The 21,130-nt window shown below is 46.1% G+C and overlaps 1 protein-coding gene across 3 annotated transcripts in view; it reads left to right on the top strand.

The window, feature by feature from the left end:
* SPATA13 (spermatogenesis associated 13) overlaps nucleotides 1-21,130 on the top strand; it is a 315,048-nt gene that overhangs the window by 128,261 nt on the left and 165,657 nt on the right. The gene's annotated exons all lie outside the window — the stretch shown is intronic.

Below are 21,130 nucleotides of genomic sequence, written 5' to 3' on the forward strand. Positions count from 1 at the left end.
CAAGTCTCATTCAGATCAAGGCTCATGTGCTTGAAAGGAACTGAAACTCATTCACAGGGTGAGAGGGGTGGCGGCAGACAGGAAACTTCAGAGAGTGTCAGGCAAGGCAGGGGCTCTCTCCGCTACTTCTCCCAATGGCCGTATTGTCTCTCCTCTCTGCCATTTGTCTCCTTTCTCCCCTAGCCCTGGACTCAGATCCTCTGTGAGGCTCTTAGTTTCTTCTCCTCCATAACGTCAGCTTGCGTGGAGAGGCAGCTACACCTGCTCTAGAATTGGCACTCAGTGGCTCAGGGCTCACCTCTTCTGCTTTCTTCTGCAGAGGAGCTTACAGGCTTCACATTGGGGAGTCGTGTCTCCTAACAGAGGGGGAGAGGGAGGAGGCCTTGACTCCGAGTAGGAAAACTTCCTGTCATTTCTTTCTTTCTTTTTTTTTTTTTTGTGATGAAGTTTCACTCTTGTTACCCAGGCTGGAATGCAGTGACACGATCTCGGTTCACTGCAACCTCTGCCTTCTGGGTTCAAGCAGTTCTCCTGCTTCGGCCTCCCGAGCAGGACTACAGACAGACGTAACCACACCCAGCTAATTTTTGTATTTTTAGTAGAGACGGAGTTTCACCATGTTGATCAGGATGGTCTCGGTCTCTTGACCTCGTGATCCACCCGCCTCAGCCTCCCAAAGTGTTGGGATTATAAGCGTGAGCTACCTTGCCCGGCCTACTTCCTGTCATTTCTAGTGAGAGTCACCTCATTGCCTTGGGAAAAGAAACTTAGGACATTCCGAGCCTCAGAGTGCAGGAAAGAGCCAAGGGGGAGGCAGGAACGAGAGGAAGACCTGACTGCCTCTTAGCAGAAGCAGCAAGCAATCAAATTAAGATAGGGCATGGTGGATACATACTGCAGGTTTCTCCTTTTCCACACCTCCTTCAGCATACAAAATACAAATGATTCATTGGGGGGTCATATGGAGCAATCTACCCTCTTCCTGACACACTTTCTAAAATTAAATTAGATCCAAGTGGTTTAAGGAGCAAGGGAAGATTAAGCAGAGTTCTCAGTTCACCTAGTGAGAATTACCAGCCAGGGAATTTTTTCCTTGTACTTTAGCTGTGATTTTCAAGTTTCAAGGAATGGATATTTTTGTTGCTCAGGAGCAGGAAGGAGGGAAGTGTTTATTTTGGAGGTGAGGAATGAGGAGGACAGCTCAAGGAAAGGTGCACTTTGAAGGAGAGCAAAAGAACGAGGAGGCAGAAGGACCCAGGAGGCCTGTTGTTGCTCAGTAAACTGTTCAGTTCACTGGAAGAGTAAGGAAAAAATGAATGGGAGGTGAAAGGGAGCCTACAATGGAATGACGATTTCAAATGTTCCATACTCCCAGATACACATTTCCCTGTAGCTGAGAGCAGCTGCCTTTGGCTCTGCTTCTGGCCCAGGCCCTTTTGGTTGGAGAGATGTTGGAAGAGAGCAGGTCAGCCAGGAGCCCTGTGTCAAACAGGTGAGAGTCTTGCATCTTCCCCTCTGATGTACTCTAAAATGGTGATGAGAGATCATCTTCCTCGACTCCCAGTCTGTTGAAGGATCCTGCTGCAATTCCACTCCCTTCTCTGCCCTCATCTGCTGCAGGAGCTGCCTCTCCAGTATGAGGTTATGAGGGCAGGAGCCATGGGGAGCTTTTGTTACTGTGACCCATGATCGAGTCTGGGGGAGGGGTGCATGCTAAGGCCAATGAAATAGTTTTTTACAGCCTTAACTTAATGGGAAATAGAGGGACTCAAAGGCAGATTTTGATCTTATGACTGCCACACTCTGCTCTGACCTATGGGGCTGACAGATTGCTTCTCAGTAAATGTTAGACTTGGGTAATTTTTTCCTTCATGCCCCTTAAAACCAAGGACAATTGTGTTCATCCTGGAGTTTCCCTGGACAAGAGAGAGAAATTTAAAAATTAGCATTTACATATATATTTTTTGTGTATGTGTTAGATAGACTCCCAGGGAGCAGGACAGAGACAGACTGTCACTCAGGCTGGAGTGCAGTGGTATGGATATGGCTCACTGCAGCCTAGACCTCCTGGGCTCAAGGGATCATCCCATCTTAGCCTACTGAGTAGCTGGGACTTAAGGCGTACACTACCACACACAGATAATTTTTTAAATTTTCTGTAGAGATATAGTCTCAATATGTTGCCCGGGCTGGTCTCAAACTTCTGGGCCTGTCAGTTTTGGGATTTGATTATGGGCATGAGCCACCACACCCAGTTCATTATTTTGATTAATAACTTGGCAGCTCTGGGAATCTTTACCACAAAGTTTTTCTCTCTCTCGAGATCATAATGGGAAGATCAAAGACTGGGAAACCCAAGAAAAAATGGGTTTGAATCCTGTTACATTTGTTATGTGGTCTTATCTCCTCTCTGAGACCAGTTCTAAGGTTTGTATAATGAAGTCAGTAATATTACCTCATTAAAGCATTTAGGATTCAAGTGGAGAATGCTAGTGTTGAGGTAGAAATGCCAGTCAATCCTGGCAGGAAGGGGGAGTGACTGGAGGAATGCTTAATAAGGGAGTTATTTACAAAGGTGTGACCAGGGTGTAGGAAGCCACAGGGACAGAGCTTACCCAGTCTGGTAACAGTGAGGCCACCTTCTTGAGGTCTGAGGGTGGTGGGAGTAGGGCATTGCCAGACCTGCCTTGCAGGTACTGCGTGACCTTTATTCAAGGGACAAAGCCAGCCTGCAATGCAGGGAGTGGTTGACAGCCAGGTCATTCCCTTCCCTTCCTCCCTCCTCCAGTTTCCTGTCTGGGCTCCCCTTTGCTCAAACCCAACCAGAGGGCAGGGGAGCCTCTGTAGGTAGCCCATTAAGGGCAGCCTCTGGGGACACAGCAGCTGGAGAAGGGTAGATTGTAGAGTAAACCAAGGAGATAGAAGATCTCTAGCACAGCAAGAGCTCAAGAAATGAGATGATTGTGATAAGTTATTCAAGTTTAGTTTAGAGCCTTCCAGCCCATAGCTGGAAAGTTTCTTGAGAACAGGCATTTATGTTTTCCCACAAACTGTTGGTGATTCTCCATACAGATAACATGCACCCATCAATAGATGCTGAACAGTGATCAGGTTCTGAAAAAAGCAAAAAATATTGACTTGTGAACAAGCTTAACATTTGAAGATCAAAGACAATAAATTTTAATTGCACATCAGGAATAAAAACAGAACAGGCATCAAGTCTAGTACAGCTTTATTTACTGCTTACTTTTGCTACTGAGTTGAGTTTGCATCCAAGTACCCCTCACGCTTCCATTGGCAGAACGATGAAGTAATGAACCAACAGCATTTACAGTAAATGACAGGAAATTGCTTTGTAATCCAAGGGCTAACAGATGTGCCACACACTGGGATGTTGAGGTCTGTGAATTTCTTTGAGGTGAGTGGGAAAACTTTTTGCTTGTAGGGGAAGGTTCTGGATGGATGGAGCCTCTGACATACCAACTCTAAATTCTGGAGTCCTGGGGCTTTATTCAGAGGAAAAAGCACCTTCCACAGGCAGCAGTAGAGTGGTCTATCCCAGAACCAACCCCACTACCCTGAGAATTGGACTCCACAATGGCCAATTGGACATTGTCCCTGTGCTTCGAGGGGTGGCCTACACGTGGGACAGGAAAGGACATTGTGACTGCATCCCCAGAAATGCTCAGCCAGGTCTGTCCCTCTGAAACTTGCCTAACCTGCTCTACAAAGGTTTCATGGATGTTCTAGTGCATCCTCTTTAATTTATTCAAACCCCAATGTATAGTGAGATTTTTCTGGCTCCTGGCTACCTGGGTGAAGAGAAAGGTATTGCTGAGAGGTAATTAAATGGTGGGCAGAGCCATCAGGAAAGTCCATGGTGCTACGTGGTGCTGCCCAAGCCTCTGATAGCTTTCTGAGAATAGCCTGTTTTTCCGTATACCGAACTAAGGCCTCTACAACCATGCTGGGCCCAAGGCCCAGGAATCTGCATTCTAACACTGCTCACTGATATGAACAGGCTATGTTTTGGAAACAGGACCTCTGGAAGCAAGGGAAACAAAAAATATGTGTTTCAGGAGAATTTAAACGTTAAAAAATCCTGGCCAGGCGCACTGGCTCAAGCCTGTAATCCCAGCACTTTGGGAGGCTGAGGCAGGTGGATCACGAGGTCAAGAGATCGAGACCATCCTGGTCAACATGGTGAAACCCCGTCTCTACTAAAAATACAAAAAATTAGCTGGGCATGGTGGTGCGTGCCTGTAATCCCAGCTACTCAGGAGGCTGAGGCAGGAGAATTGCCTGGACCCAGGAGGCAGAGGTTGCGTTGAGCCGAGATCACACCATTGCACTCCAGCCTGGGTAACAAGAGCGAAACTCTATCTCAAAAAAAAAAAAAAAAAAAAAAAAATCCTACCTTAAAAAAAAGCTGCTTACTTCCCATAAAAAAATAAGGCTAGCCACTTGCACTGATTTCTAGAATAATTGCATTGTGCTTACATTTCTTGCAAAATCACATTTTATTACCAATTGGTCTGGCAGGAAAGCAAGTGAGCTAAAACCTTTTTTACTTTTTTTCTCATTTAACATGAAGTAATCATTAGTTCCACTAAAGTTTTAGAAGAACAATCCATCTCTGTGGCTGCTGCAAAACTGGGTGACAAACTCTACAAGAGGGGAACTTACCCTGTTGTCATCCCGTGGCACCGCATCATCTGTTTGTTAAATTCCTCTGATGGGCTGACTTCTAATGAATCTGTACTTTAAAGAGGTGGCTTCTGCAGCGCAGACTTTAAATCCAAAGTCCAGGTGGTGTGGGCTGAAAAGAGGAACTGTCCAGACTCTGGCAGCAGTGTCGGGTGGGTTTCCACAGCCCACGCTAAATGCTGAGGGTCAGAGGAGCAGCCAGGCATCAAAGACTCAGTGCAGTCTGTGCCCTTCAGGTGGGAGGGAAAGGGAATCCCAGATCTGACTTTCATCCTTCAATTCCCATGCTTTTTTTTTTTTTTTAACCCCTGTGTTTCTGGATGGAAAACAGTTGCCAAAACACACAGAACAAGGCTAGTCCAGAGAATTGTGGAGGATTTAACAGACAGTTTAAACTAAAGTTCTTATGGCCGTCAACGTTCTGGAGTTAGTGGAGGGGAGGGTTGCTCTGCAGACCTGAGGTTTGCCAGAGGCCTAATGCTGACATTAGGACGCACTGGGTTTATTTGGCTCAACTGCCTGCCTGATGTCTGCCTAAAGTCAGAAGAGATGGGCAGGGCCACTGTGTGTGTGGAATCAAAGGAAGAGCTAGTAGCTTCTGGTTCCTGGCCAGATTTCTGTCTGTTTCTGCTTTAAATAGGCTCCATGCACCCCAAGGCTGTGTGATGGACACATATTTATCATTCAGGACATAAGACAAACTTTTGCCTGGCATAAGCCCACCGTGTGACCCAGGCCTGCCTTAGTCCCTGTACGGTGATTGCTGTTGTGCCTGTTGTTCATGTCTCCTGGGCTGAAGACTCGTGCCACAGCTCTGGGACACGGCTGGGGGATTAAAAGCCTTAGCACCTCACAGGACCCTGGGCTCCCAGCCTGTGTTTGCCTGTGCTGCTCCCAGATGGAGAAAATCTCCTAGGAGTTCCTCCAAGTCTCTGCAGGTTAGGGAAGTGCAAGGAGGTGGATGAGAGAGTCGGGAGGCTACTCCACTCAGACCTTCCTTCAGGATGTTTTCTTTCTGCCTGGAGTGGTGGTGAACACACAGGCTGACCTCATCCCTGTATTGCAGGGCCTGTCCTTGGTGGGACAGGTTTGTATCCTACCTGGGTGCTTAGTGCCTTGTGTGAAGGGGATCATTCAGGGTAATCACAAGCACCTGTACCCAGGCATCCACCGTGGAAACCACTGGGCTGGGACTAAGTGAGCGGAGCCCAGTTCTTCTGGTTCCCAGTGTCAGCCGATGTGGGCGCCTCCCTTTAACTGGATAAAAAGGAGGGTGTTTGGCAAATACAAATCAAAGCACAGTCCTGGGACCCAGCCGACTGAAGAGAAAGCATGAATCAAAGAAGAGAAAAAAATGGGAAGAGGTCCGAGATAAAGGCAAAGCAGAGTTGATGAGAACTGTAGAAGTGTGTGAGAGGAGTAGTCGGTGTTCTGATTTATTGACTGCCTTTCAACTCATTGTTTGGTGTCATGGCAACGAGGCGTTTATCAGACAAGATCAGAAGTTTGACAGTGGCCAGCTTTATGGGGTTAATAACTCCGTGTCCATGTTCCCTAAGTGAGTAGTTCTTTGTGCCAATAGCATGCTGAAGGTTTAATAGTGGTTTAGAAAAAACACAGACCACATGTGATGAAATAACCAATATCGGATGACTGTGAAGACAGAAATCAACAGAACTGTAAACACACGATTGTGCTGGATCTAAGTGCGTGCCTATTCAGATGCCGACTGCCTGCTACAATCTTTTTCTCTGTATAGGCTTTACGTATCTAATGTAAAGAGCTGGGAATCTCTGCAGGTGACATTGCTGAAAAGAAAGCTCTGATGAGCTATGGAGGAAGGAGACAGTTCTTAGAAATGGCGGGCAGGGGGGTGGCTCTCTGGTTTCATCTTGATTCACTTATTTGCCTTCTTGTGAGTCTCCTTATTTTCTGAAATAAAGTCCATTGGAAAGGACAAGGATTTTTCAGTAAGGAAATTCAAGAGATTTTCATATAAGCTTGAAAGTAGTTTAGAAAAGGAATTACAGAAATGCTTCGAACAATGGCTGTATTATTTGAGTCCACTTATTAGGTGGCTGCTTTGAAGAGACCAATGCTTATTGGGGTTTTTGTTTTTTGTTTTTTGTTTTGTGTTTTGAGATGGAGTTTTGCTCTTGTTACCCAGGCTGGAGTGCAGTGGCGCGATCTCGGCTCACCGCAACCTCCGCCTCCTGGGTTCAGGCAATTCTCCTGCCTCAAACTCCCAAGTAGCTGGGATTACAGGCACGCACCACCATGCCCAGCTAAGTTTTTGTATTTTTAGTAGAGATGGGGTTTCACCATGTTGACCAGGATGGTCTCGATCTCTCGACCTCGTGATCCACTCGCCTCGGCCTCCTAAAGTGCTGGGATTATAGGCGTGAGCCACCGCACCCGGCACTTATTGGGGTTTTTAAGCTCTTATACATTTGTTTAGGGGAGAGAGAGAGAGGAATTTCCATCACATATGGGCATGTCTTGTCAAGATCAACTAGTCCTCTTTGCTATGATGCTTCTTAGACTTATGCAGAAAGCATTGTCCCTCCTTGACCCATGGCCAAGAAGCAGCTGACTTCTCACAGGACTGACTCAGAAAATCATTTGCCCAAAGCGTCTCTACTTAACCTGACCAGGGCACTTAACTGCCTTATATTGTTCACTTCAGTATCCTCCGAGGGCTTTGATATCACTAGAAACCAAGACGAGTCAGATAAAAGGATTTTGTGCTTCTTCCAGGTATCCTTAACTGGTTATAGTGACTCACGCCTATAGTTCCAGCTACTCGGGACGATCAGGGCACAAGAATCACTTGAACCTGGGAGGTGGAGGTTGCAGTGAGCCGAGATCGCACCACTGCACTTTCAGCCTGGGTGACAAAGAGAGGCTCTGTCGCAAAAATAAACAAACAACAACAACCAGAAAGTCTAGGAAAGGAAACTTCATACATAGCATGCTATGACACTTGAGGCCAGAGAGGGAGCCAACATCAGCAATGGATTCCCACATATTTCCAGCTGGCACCTGAGTGTAGCAGCAGATATAACCAGAGATCCTGGTACAGAATTAGACTCTGCAGCCTGTGCAGGCCAGAAGATAGCACAGAGATCAAACTGCCCCCACCACAAAACTTTCTCTGTGCTGCACTCCGGCACAGGTTGAAGGGAAAGAGAAATGTGAAGGACTAAGTATTTAGCCCAATGAGATTAAGTTAACCTGGTAGAGGCTGTGTAAGCCCAGTGCTAAATGTTTTCTACCCCCAAGTCGACATAGCAGCTCCTGGGACATTTGAGATCTACTATGAATATAAAGTTATATTTCTCTGTATATTGAAACATTGTAAATTTCAATGCCTGTGCCCACAATTACAGAAAGATTAATGTCAGTGGGCACAGGAAAGGCAGACAGGGTCAGATCTGGAACTGGATGCTCCTACTGAGCTGGCACAGGTGCTAGGGATGCCTGAAGGTGAGGGAAGAAAAGCACGTCATGCAGGTAAAACACAATAGCCAGAGACAGGCAGCAGGTGGTAGATAGACCCAAGGGTGTCTAAGGAGGTGGAGTGTAGCACAGGGACGCCCTGCTGAGCTGAGCGCTGCAGAGATATCAGCAGATGGCTGAGGTGGGGAGGCTGGCCACATAGAACCAGGACACGGGAGGAGAGGTCCAGGACCACGAAAAGGAAATGGCAAGAGAACACAGAGTTACGGTCCAAAGGGGCAAGGGGACAGGTCAAATGATCATCGGCCCTGGAGTGAGTCCCCAGAACGTGGCCTCCAGAAGCGACAGCTGGCGTAGAACCAGATAGCGCCTCCAGAGGGAGTTTCGCAAGCACCTGGCTCCATGACCTGGGGGTGGGCTCTTTCTGCATTCCTTCCAGAGGCTGTGCTATGTGCGGTTGCTGACGGGAGGTAGGGAGCAGGTAGGAAGATGTAGCAAATATTCCAAATGGGGTGGCAAGGTAGAATCGTACCCAGGTAGGACTCTGCCAGGCAAGAAATGCCAGGACAGTTACAAAAGCTGTGTCCTTGGCTGTGGGCTTGGACCAGTGGATTTGTCTCCTAAGCATTAGGACCTCATTGCCTTTATTTAAAGAGTAATGGCAGACAGTGCCCAGTAGATTCGCAATGTTAGTTTCTGGGGCTTTTCCAAGAACCATAAAACCGCTCCATGGAGACTGCAAGCACTTGCCCGCTTCGCAGTGAGTAGTTCTGCTCTGGAAGGGTCTGGTGCACTGCCCAGTGCATGGAACAAGACCCTGGCTGACTTCTTGCTGCCGTTTATCACCGAGGAAGATGGGCGGGCAATGCATTTGCTACATAGAGGTTGTGCAGATGCTGAGAGCATTTTGGCAGTTTAAACCAGGCCTGGATTTGCGAAGGATTCCGTTGGGAAATGCTTCCAGGAGAATGGAAAACTGCTTTTTTTTAAAAGTGGAGAAGAGCAGGGGAATATCAGTAGAGACCCTAGATGTGCCATCTTGATAGACGAGAGTGGCTCTTACTCATTTAAGAACCAGTGACTTCTAAGAGCAGCTGGTTGTGACCCACTGTTTCAGCCCTCGCCAGCACCAACATTGCTTTCTGAGCCTAGAAAACAAGAAGGCTTTGTTCAGTGATTTTATGGCCTCAGGATGGCTTCACTCATTGTCATGGGCAGAACGTGTCCCCAGAATTTCGTGTGTTGAAGTTCTAATCCCCAGCACCTCAAGATGTGACTTTGTTTGGAAATAGGGTCATTGCAGAGATAATCAGTTAAGATGAAGCCATTAAGGGGGCCCCAAATCCAGTAAGAGTGATGTCCTTATAAAAAGAGGACACTCAGACACAAAGCTATACATAGAAGGAAGATGATGTAATGAGACACAGGGAGGAGCTGATCCACAAGCCAGGAAGAAAGGATGGGGCCAGATTCTCCTTCACAGCCTTCAGAAAGTAGCAGCCCTGCCAGCTGTGTCCTTGGCTGTGGGCTTGGACCAAACTAGATCTCAAACTTCTCACCTCCAAAGCTGCAGGAAAATAAATTTCTTTTGTTTAAGCCACCTGGCTTGTGATACGTTAAGGTGCCCTTAACAAACCAATACACTCGTTACTAGAAAAAAAATACTTTTCTTCTCTCTCATCTTTGCCTCTGATTTGCAATAATTAGGCAGGAGACAGTAAAACAATTTTGAACATACGTATTTTTGATGGAAGCTTGAAAGCTGTGTATCCTATAAAATCATATTTGTTCACACCAGGATTGAAAATTACATAATGTGCTTTACTTTCACTCTTTAAGAGTATTTTTAGATAGAGTTTTTTTCCCAACTAGGAGCTTTTTGGTAACCCTTAGAATTACTGCTGGGTGAGGGGAACTGTAAGGAAATGCGGGGATATTTACTGAGAGGAAATGCTCACAAGTTTAGGATCCTCCAGAGTGTTTCCTCAGCCTGATCTGAGGCAGGCATATTAGCCTCACAAAAGTTTGCAAGTCTAGCATGACGTGAAAGGAAAGGCGGGCTGGGATATTTATTTTTAAGTGAATCTTTTGATCTCTTGCAAACAAAGTGTTCACTTTCCCAAATGTTTTTTTAAATTCCTGAGCTGAAGTAAGAAGCTCTTGGTTGCCTTGAACCGGCAGCCAGCCTCAGAAGTTGCTCAGAGAGCATGAAGTCAGTTGGGCTGGTGTGGGAGAAAAGTTTTCCTAAGCAGATTGTTAACAGGAAATTATTCATCTGGGTTTCTGAATGGTCTTTCATTGCTAGGCCACAAAAATTTCTTATTTTTAAACAATCACGTGGCTCGTGCCTGTAATCCCAGCAGTTTTAGGAGGCTGAGGCAGGTGGATTGCCTGAAGTCTGGAGTTCGAGGCCAGCCTGACCAATATGGTGAAACTCCATCTCTACTAAAAATACAGAATTAATGCATTGTGATGGTGCATGCCTGTAATCCTAGCTACTCAGGAGGCTGAGGCAGGAGAATTGCTTGAACCTGGGAGGCGGAGATTGCAGTGAGCTGAGATCGCACCATTTCTCTCCTGCCTGGGCAACAATAGCGAAATTCCGCTTCCCCCCAAAAACTAGGAAACATTCAGAAATATTGTCAGATAAATTCTGAATCTAGGCTTCCCAAAGCTGTTGATGGGCTCCACTTTGAAGCCACAATATTCACCCACGTTACGGATTCTCTGGGCCTACTCGGATCTGACAGATAAGGTTTAGCACAAGACTGGTATATTAGGTCCACAGGAAATATTTAAGGAGTGCTGAATGGATAAAGGGATTTGGCTGCAACACATCTGAAATGGTGGATGCAAATTTGATTGAATATGTTCTTTATTTTTATGAGAGACAAGGTGATCTGCATCAGAGACAGGTGTTGACATCTGATAATCACTTGTGAACTTGGCAAAATTATTTTGCCCCTTTGAGTTTGTTTCCTCATCCGTAAGGTGATCCCTACATGTCTTCCAACTTTCAGAAGGTCATGGAAAAGACACTCGCAGTGTCAAGGTGTGGTGAGAGGCCGCTGAACTAAGACGACGACATGGGCTCCAGCCCCGGGTTTGCTAGGGGCGTCATTCAAGCTGTGTCATGTTTCTCAGTCTGTTTTCTCTTCTTTGAAATTGGGAATGTAGAACTTGCCCTAGGAATTTTTGTGAGAAGTAATACAACAGAGAAAGTGTCTCTCATCGTAAAGAGTTACAGGATGCTGTATGTGTAATAATTTTTTATTGCTATTGGGTTTTCGAAGATCTTTGTTTTGTGTTTTTCTATGGGATGGTCAGTCAGGTGCAGCTTCAAGAGGAGGCACAGGAGAAGCTTGGGAAGACAGAGTTTACTGCACGCACAGGTCCTAGGAACAGGAGGCGAGCATGCCATGCACGCCACATAGGGAAATACCAAGGCGGTCAGGAGGCAGAAGGCAGGAGCGAAGGGAGGTTCAGACCACAGCCTTGGTCACACTGTCCTCAGGAGAGGTGAGTGAATAGGAATTGCTAGTTTGAATAATGTTGGTAGGTTTGGCTCTACAGGGTGCTCCCTAGTTACATGGCACCTGGCCCTGGAATGACTAAGGCAGAGGCATGAAGTTACCTGGGTATACAGCCCAGATGAGGCCCTGCGGCTCTGGGCTGGTCAGTATGCACTGCAAAGACATGCTCCTGGACAGGCCTTTGCTGTCTCTTAAGAAGTGACTAGTCCAGGCCGGGCGCAGTGCCTTAAGCCTGTAATCCCAGCACTTTGGGAGGCCAAGGCGGGTGGATCACGAGGTCAAGAGATCAAGACCATCCTGGTCAACATGGTGAAACCCCGTCTCTACTAAAAATACAAAAAATCACCTGGGCATGGTAGTGCATGCCTGTAATCCCAGCTACTTAGGAGACTGAGGCAGGAAGAATTGCCTGAACCCAGGAGGCGGAGGTTGCGGTGAGCCGAGATCGCGCCATTGCACTCCAGCCTGGGTAACAAGAGCGAAACTCCGTCTCAAAAAAAAAAAAAAAAGCAAAAAAAGAAGTTACTAGTCCAGAAAGTGGCAGTCTCTTCTCGGCCAAAAAGGATTTTTAAGATGTCAAAACATCATGATATACAGAAATTTAAAAATATTTACAACCTTTGTTACATTCAGCTTACATATTATCAACAAGTAACATTAAGACAGTGGGCAGTGGTTCACGCCTGTCATCCCAGCACTTTGGGTGGCCAAGGCAGGCAGATGACTTGAGGCCAGGAGTTAAGAGTCTGGCCAACATGGTGAAACCCCACCTCTACAGAAAACACAAAAATTAGCCAGGCATGGTAGGCACACGTGTAATCCCAGCTACTCGGGAGGCTGAGGCAGGAGAATTGCTTGAGTCTGAGAGGTGAAGGTTGCAGTAAGCCAAGATCATGCTAATGCACTCCAGTCTGGGTAACAAGGCCAGACTCTGTCTCAAATGAAAAAAAAAAAAAAAAAGTAACTAAAGTATGCTCAAGAAGTACTGTGCTCTCGGACTCTTTTATGCGCCTCATCAGAGGTTAGGACATCAGACCAAGGAGTCAGAGAGATGGGTAACTAAACACCTCTATACTATATAGCCTAACCCCCCAGTGATTTGTCTGATAACTGGCTATTGTGTGTTTTTGAAATTTATCTCTGTACCTTTTGAATCTGGTCAGTTGCCCAGAGATGATTATAAAAGTTTTACTGGTTATTATTGAATTGTTTCCTGAGAAACTTGTACAAATTCTATACTTCCTCCTATAGGGATTTAGTGTGTCAGTTTTCCTAGAACTGGAACTACTATTGAACATCGACATGATAACTGAATTTTTGCTATTTCCGTTAACTACTGTACTGGTGTTACAATGTACATTTCTTTAATAACCAGCAAGTATTATTTTCACGTTGATTTAATAATTATAACTTTTTTGGTGACAAAAGTATAAATTATAATTTATTTTAGAGATGGAGTCTTACTATGTCATGTAGGCTGGAGTGCAGTGGCGCTATAGCAGTTCACTGCAGTCTTGAACTCCTGGGCTCAAGTGATTTTCCCACCTCACCCTCCTGAGTAGCTGGGACTGCAGGCATGTGCCACCACACCTGGCTAGTGATTTGATTTTTGTTTTTTTTTTTGGTAAAGATGGGCTCTTGCTATGTTGCCCAGGCTGGTCTCAAACTCCTGGGTTCAAGTGATCCTCCCGCTTTGGCCTCCCAAAGAGCTGGGAACACAGGCATGAGACACCGTGCCAGGCCTAACATATCTTTTCATTTCCTCATCTAATGGAATATTACTGAATTTTAACATCTTATTTAGTATACTTACGTTATTTCCTAGGGATGCTAAAACAAGTTATTACAAACTGGGGCATAAATCCATAAATGAACTCTCTCACACTTTGAGAGGTGTCAGCAGAGCTGTGCTCTGATGGCTTCAGGGGCGCGTCCTTCCTCACCTCTTTAGCTTCTGCTGCTTGCCAAGATTCCTTGCTGTTCCGGGATCTACATACAGATGCATCATCCCGGTCTCTGCCTCTGTTTTCATGCAGCTTTTTCCCATGTGTCTCTGAGTCCAAATTTCCCTCCTCTTACAAGGATACCAGTCAGTTTAGGGTCCACCCTACTCCAGTGTGACCTCTCTTAACTGGACGACATCTGGAGGGTCCTGTTTCCCAATAAGGTCCCGTTCACAGAGATTGAGACTCCAGCTTATCTCTTGGGCGGATACTATTCAGCCCACAACAACACTTAAAAGGAAAATACGAGCAGGGCGTTCTGACAGAGAAGAAGCAGAAACCCACACAGATTCTCCTCCGGGATTGTATTGCTGGCATGTGACTGGTACAGTCGCAGAGGAGAATCTGTGTAGGTTTATTACCATCTGTTTTATAAAGGTGCTACAGAAAGCCATGTCCTCCAAATTTTTAACTACTTGGGTTTTAAAAACATGTACATTGGTTAAGATTTCAGAACACTAGTTACTAACCACTGGACCTACAGAAATCCTTTCTGATTCTGGTAAATTAGGCAAGTTCTCTGGGTTTATTTCTGGCTGTGGCACTGCTCAACTACATGATACAGAATCATTTTCTTTTCTTTTTTTTTTTAAGAGATGGGGTCTTGCTCTGTCGCCAGGCTGGAGTGCAGTGGCATGATCTTTGCTCACTGCATCCTTTGTCTCCTAGATTCAAGCGATTCCCCTGCCTCAGCCTCCTGAGTAGCTGGGACTACAGGCATGTACCACTACGCCTAGCTAATTTTTTGTATTTTTAGTAGAGATGGGATTTCACCATGACCAGGATGGTCTCGATCTCCTGACATCATAATTCGCCTGCCTCGGCCTCCCAAGGTGCTGGGATTACAGGCGTGAGCCACCGTGCCTGGCGCTAGAATGATTTTCTCAATTGATAAATCTGTTTTTGTTTCAAAATCTGTAACATGCCGAGTATATCCAGTTCTAAGGCTCCTGCCAATGCTAATAACTTAGCTTTAATTTAACTTATTATGCAAAGGTCTTAATAAGTTAAATTCATTGTAGAGTTACACAGTTCTTCAATTTTGTGTTTATAAATGCTAGCTAGAAGTTTAGGTTAGAGTTTATGTGTATTTCAACCCTTGCAATCTGTTGAACACCATGGTGAGTTCTGGGGAGGTCAAGAGCTCTGATGCATGCTGAGATGCTCAGGAAATCAGTCTACAGCTTGTCCCAGCAGAGAGGACATTTTCAAAATATAAAATGTTCATTGAAGCTGGAAGTGGAACTAATAATTCCCCTATGGATTTTTCATTTTCAAAAACGTTTATAAACATGAAATGTAGTGGGACCTGGGTTACGAGATTCTGGAACCCTGGGTCACGTGGAGAAGCAGAGCTCTTCAGATCAGAAGGCATCCACTCCCTACAGAGTCAAACGTTCCTGTTCAAAGCTCAGTCTCATGTGTGCCCCTGCTCCTGTGCATGTCCTTCTGAGACAGCTTTCCAGCTTTATTAAACACACGGGAATAAAATTAAGGTGTGGATTAATTGTAAAACTGCAGTGTATTTAAGTTAAAAAGCCAAGAATGATACAATGAGGTGCACCCATGAATTCTGGGTTTTCTAACTTCATTAGTGCTGGGCACCAGGATTCACTTCTTTGATGAATGTCTGCCTCGTTTTTAACATCAAAACCAGTAAAGCTTACCTGTTTCATATAATCTTAAAGGAGAATGTTTTAAAAGTTAGTTAGGACCGCCAGGCACGGTGGCTAGCACTTATAATCTCAGCACTTTGGGAGGCTGAGGTGGGCGAATCACCTGAGGTCAGGAATTCATGACCAGCTTGGCCAACAAGGTGAAATCTCGTCTCTACTAAAAATATAAAAATTAGCTGGACATGGTGGTGGGCACCTGTAATCCCAGCTACTTGGGAGACTGAGGCAGGAGAATCACTTGGACCTAGGAGGCAGAGGTTGCAGCCAGCTGAGATCGCACCACTACACTCCAGCCTCGGCAGCAGAGCAAGACTCCCATCTCAAAAAAAGAAAAAGAAAAAGTCCCTACATGGTGGCTCAAGACTGTAATTCCAACACTTGAGGAGGTCAAGGTGGGAAGATCGCTTGAGAATAGGAGTTCCTGATCAGCCTGGGCAACATAGTGAGACCCTGTCTTTACAAATAATTAATTAACATATTGAGTGATAAGGAATACTAGTGACGGTCACTTTTTGACATTGAGCCATGGTGATGCGTTTAAATCTTCTGCCTTTTTCTACTTCTCTCCTCCCTTCCGTGCCTGATGAGCTCCTACCTACTCCTCAAAGCTTTCCTTGACTTCTCCAGCTGAGCTTTAACCCTCCTCTCTCCTATGATTCCAAAACTCTCTGTGTGTTTCTCTGCTACAGAGCTTATCCAGATAACACAGTCCCTAGGGCTGTCCCTGTGAGACAGCAAATGCTTCATGAGGGAAGGGGCTGAGTCATGTTCATCAGGCCTGTAGGGGTTCTGGAATGGCTATTAGTTGAGGAACAAATGGGGCTACTTATAAACATGGCTCCTTTTCATAGGAATAGCTAGGGAGCCTCCCATGGCTCAGAAAAGGAGCTCCAGAGCTATCATTAAGTGAACATTGTTATTTTTTCTAATTCATATATCACTTCAAGGGTAATAATGTGCTGTCTCAGAGCAGGCTAACCATCACTTTGGGCCAGTCTGACATTCTTCGTTTCCTCACTGCTGCCATTTAACTGGGCGTGCAAATCGAGAGTCAGGTCTTCACATTGCTATTTACTCACTTGCTAGAGCCTCTCAAAAGAACCTTGTAGAATCACCTTAAAAATAGTTTCCAAGAACTGGCTAAGCAGGGCTTAGAAATACGGCTGTGGACGCTCCAACTTGTGTGTTGACAAAAAGTAGACTGCTCCGTGTCTTCTCCCTTTTCTCCAGAAACAACCAGCAAGCTTTTCATAATTGTGGTTTACAGTCCTGATGTTAGAGCAATCTTGGACAGTGTTAATCATTTGTAGGGAAAGGTTTTTTTTTTTTTTTACCTTTTTTATGCTAAAAATATGATAGAGGGTCCTCATGTATCCTTGTCCCAGCCCCTTTCCCCCGCCAATATTAACATCTGATGTAATCACACTGCACTGAGTACGAGAGGATATTACAAAGGCTATGCACAAGACTACAGGCTTATTTAGAATCTGCCGATTTTCCCACTTCAGTCCTTTTGCTGGTTCACGTTGCAGTCCAGGATCCCACAACTGATCGGTCAGTTCACACCAAACTGTTTTCTCCAAGTGTTGCAGTTGTTCAGTTTTTATTTGTCTTGCATGATCTTGGCACTTTTGAAGAGCACCAGCCTGTTATTCCCCTAGTTTTTTAGTTTGTTTGATGTTTTCTCCTGTTCGATTGAGGTTATGTATTTGGGGGCAGAAATATCACAGAACAGATGCTGCACCTTCCCAGTGCATGAGAATTTTTTTACCTTGACTTTTCTGTGCGTATTGGAGCTTGCCCTTTAAGAAGTAATTACTACTCTTCAACACCGTTTCTTCCTCCTCCCCTTTCCTCTTCCTTCCTCCTCCTCCTCTTCCTTCTTCCTGCTCCTTCCTCCTCCTCCTTCTCCTTCTCTTGGCATTTTATGTTCTTTTTCTTTCTCAGGCATTTGGTAGGTCAATCCAAAGGCTTAGGCATTTGGAATCATGATTCATGGGCCAGGATTCCCTTGGAAGGGTGTTTATTTCCCTGCCCCTGGGGAGGCTGAGCAAAGACTGGGCTGGTCGTCCTCATGTCACCCAGGGCCACCTTCCTTGCAGGGGCTGAAGCAGCTCTCCATCCACGCCCACCCTCTCACTGATGACAAACTGCATCGGAGGTTGGGTTCACACAGACAGTGGCTTGAATTCAAGTTGTTTATTTAGGAGGTGATCCCAGGAAGTACCTGCCAGGCGACAGGCAAGAGGCAGGAAGGGAGGCAAGGCTGAAGCCTAGTCTTCGGTCCCCACCTGCCACTGGGTGAGGGTACTCCCCAGCGCTTTCCTTTTCTGGCATTTTGGCTCGGTCCAAACCAGAGAAAGCCTGCAGGCAGGGAGTCAGCGGGCTGGAAGCCGGAAGTCTAGATAGAAGCCCCTGGTGTTTAAGGCAACTGCAGGTGACCAGAGATACGAGACAGGCACCTACATTGCCCCTTCCTCCTTTCTTGTTTTTCTTCCATTTTTCTTCAGTATTAAAGTAAAAATCCTAAGTGATAGCTGGAGCAGGGTTGCAAGGGGAGGGCAGTAGAACAGAGGTTTTGTGTCGATAAAAATCTGCAGTTGTTGGCAGTGCTCTCATTCCTATGTTCTTTCATATTTCGGAAACTATCAACCGGTTCCTAGTTTTGTAAAGATGACCCAAAGCAGAAAAGAAAAATGTGTTTTCTAACTTAAAAAGTTGTTGTTTTCCAAGTAGAAGTCTTCGTTTCCAGGCTTTCTGACTCTGCTGTCAGTTATGAAGAGAGATGGATGACCTGAGCTCGGAGACATCTTGATACCATGCACAGGGAACTCGAAACACTCTCCAAGGAAAGCAGAGAACACCCAACAGTGAGGGCTAAGCCCTTTTCAGAAACTGATTACTTGATGCCACGTCTTGCTGTAGGTAGTAGTCCCAGAGGTTCTGAGATGTGACCCCTAAGACTAGGAGAAAGGGCTTATGTGGGGGAACGCATTAACACTTCCTGTCTGGCCAGATGGTCTTAGGCAAGTTATTCATCTAATGTCCTCATCTGTGAAATGGGAGTAAGAACACCTGTCTCATGTGGTTGCCCTTAAACCGCAAGGCATATGGTGAGAGGTCACAGCAGTAAGAAAGGCGGCCCAGGGTTGACCAGAAAATCTCACAGCACATAGAGCAGGGAGGACAGACAGCCTCCCACCGCAGCCCTGACTGTGAGTGTTCATGAGCTGGACGTGCACTAACCCAGTGGTCCCAGTGGGATCTGCAAGGTCATTACTGTAATCCCATTTTGCAGAGCAGAAACTCAGTTCCCAGGGAAGCTAAGCCCCTGCCTCTGGGCATGTGACTGTAGGTGAGTGAGTCAGGACATGGATCCAGTCTGTCCGATGCTGTGATCTGCTCTCCCACCTGTCTCATGTGCATCACGAACGTTACACCCAAGGGCGAGAGTGGGTACTCACCTTCTTCTGCCCCTCCTCACATCAAGACAGATGATGAAAGAGCACTTGTAAACGCTGTTCCATGCCCAAGAGACAAGATGAGCGAAGGAAACTAACAGTACTCGGCACCTTCTGTGTTCCAGGAACTAGGCCAGGTGCTACCCAAAAAGTCTCCCATGTAAGAAACGTCGGAGGATGGCAAAACCTAGCTCTCCTTCCCGGTTGCCCCACAGCGTACGCAGTGCACAAGCACTGGCCCAGACGAGCTTTGATCAGGCACCGCTAAGCAGCTCTTGGAGGTTCTTTGGTGCCTGTAAGTTGCTGCCATTGTGCCCCTCGGTCAGCTCTGTCCTGGTTGCAGCATGTCAGCCCCGCTGTGGTAGCCACTGAGAGAGGATCCCAGCTTCCCGGGTTTTGGCCAGCATGGTGTAGCCGGTATTTTCTTGACCAGGGTGGAAAGAGGAAGGGACTAGGGCTTTGGGGTCTTGGGGCAGCCTTGTGCAGTATAGGATGCCGAGCAGATCCCTGTGCCCACCTGGGTGTCTACCTCCTTGCCTTTGTCTTCCAGTTCCTGCTCAGAGCTTTCCCCTTGGCTGAAGGCGCTGCCCACTTTCCAGTAAGTCCTTCATTCTTTCCAAATTCAGATGAACATTTTAGTAGCGCTATAACCAAATGGAGGGCGAGGACACAGAGGTCCCTTGGGTAGTGATGAGGTGGGAGGCAGGGTAGAGGAGAGGGACATTGTGAATACAGTTACAATGAGAAGTTAGAACAATTAACCAAATGACCCACTGTTTCTGAAGTGGGCAAGTCGAAGGAAACTGTTCTAGCCACCTTCTTCTCAACTCCCTGGCAATACCGGCATCGCTTTAAAATGTAGGTGCTAGGATGTCAGAAAGAGACAGTGAGAAAGGCAATTGATTCAAGTGCGTAAATCCTACTGGCCTGAAAGAATCTGACTTTTTACGACAGCCACAAAATACCAAGTAGACAGAGGCAATGGTCTAACTTCATTTTTCTATTGAAGGTATTAATTAGTGCCGTTACTAACAGTGGTGGCATTGTGAAAGAGTCAGAGGATTCTAGCCAAACAGGACTTTTCAGGGGCTTTTAACAAGGTTTAAAGTATGTCCCTGCAGGGGAAAGGAAGCTGTCTATAGCATCCCTACCAGCACGTTCCTCGATTGTTCTCGGTTCATTTGAGTCCACAGAGGACATAAAACAAGTGAGCTGGTAACACGCAATGAAAACACTCAAAGGCCTCAGAAAGTCAGAGGGGTGGCATTGGCTCCTGAACAACAGCATTTGTGTCACTAGATCAGAACTGGGAATAGAGCAGGGACTGGGGAACTCTTCCTGCAATTCTCAATTTACAGTTTGGGGAATGAAGATATTAGTAACTGAGCGAGGCTGAGGAAGGGCAAACAGTTGAGGTGGAGAGAATTGCGCATGATCAGTAGAGAAGAACTAACTTTCAAATTGGTGATGCCACTAGGAGATTGTGAAGGAGACTAAGACAGGAAAAACATCCTTGTTAACGGCATTGGCCAAGACTCCACAGTGGAGACCCAGCACAGCTGGGGCTTGGAAAGCTCTGTGCTGGTGGAGGGAAGGAGGAGCCCTATGCCAGTTGTGAGAAAGAAAAGGGACAAGCACTCCCCACCCAATTATAGGCATGGACTGTGAGGGCCAGTCTGTCTGCAGCTGCATGTGGTGGGGAGTGGGAGATACTTGAATGGAACAGGTAGTACAAGGCCTCTTTCTGGAGAGCTTTGGCAGCTAGGAAGCATTTGGATTTGGGGATCTTTGCTGATGAAGCAGGAAGAGAGGGTGACACACAGAAGAAATGGTCTTGTAGGCAGCACCTACCCACCTTCTATTTAGGATACAGGGAGTCTCAGTCAGCAGACTTTGGGTATCATGATCCCATTAGCAAAGCCAGCCTAATTCATAAATCACTGCCAGGGATTCAAGCCAATTAAATCTGGCACTGCAGCCCCACTGGCAGAGCTGTTGCCGTTGTGGAAGGGAGGTCAGACTCTGTAAGCTGGACACAATTAGTCCATCAATTCCAACTCCTCTCCGTATAGCCAGCTCACTGAGTACCCTTGTGATCATTTGCTGCTTCAGGTACACAGGTCTACAAGAAATTCCTTCGTTTTCATTTAAAGATAGGAATTGGTAACTAAACCTGCTAAAGCAATGCATAACCAAGCTGTAATTTTATAACTCTATAATCTTATATAAGAAATGATACGTAAACGTGTGTGATAACACAGAGGAAAGTAGGCTATAAATATCCTCTAAAA

The sequence above is a fragment of the Saimiri boliviensis genome, chromosome 16, assembly GCF_048565385.1.
Source record: "Saimiri boliviensis isolate mSaiBol1 chromosome 16, mSaiBol1.pri, whole genome shotgun sequence".
In the NCBI taxonomy this organism is placed as follows: Eukaryota; Metazoa; Chordata; class Mammalia; order Primates; family Cebidae; genus Saimiri; species Saimiri boliviensis.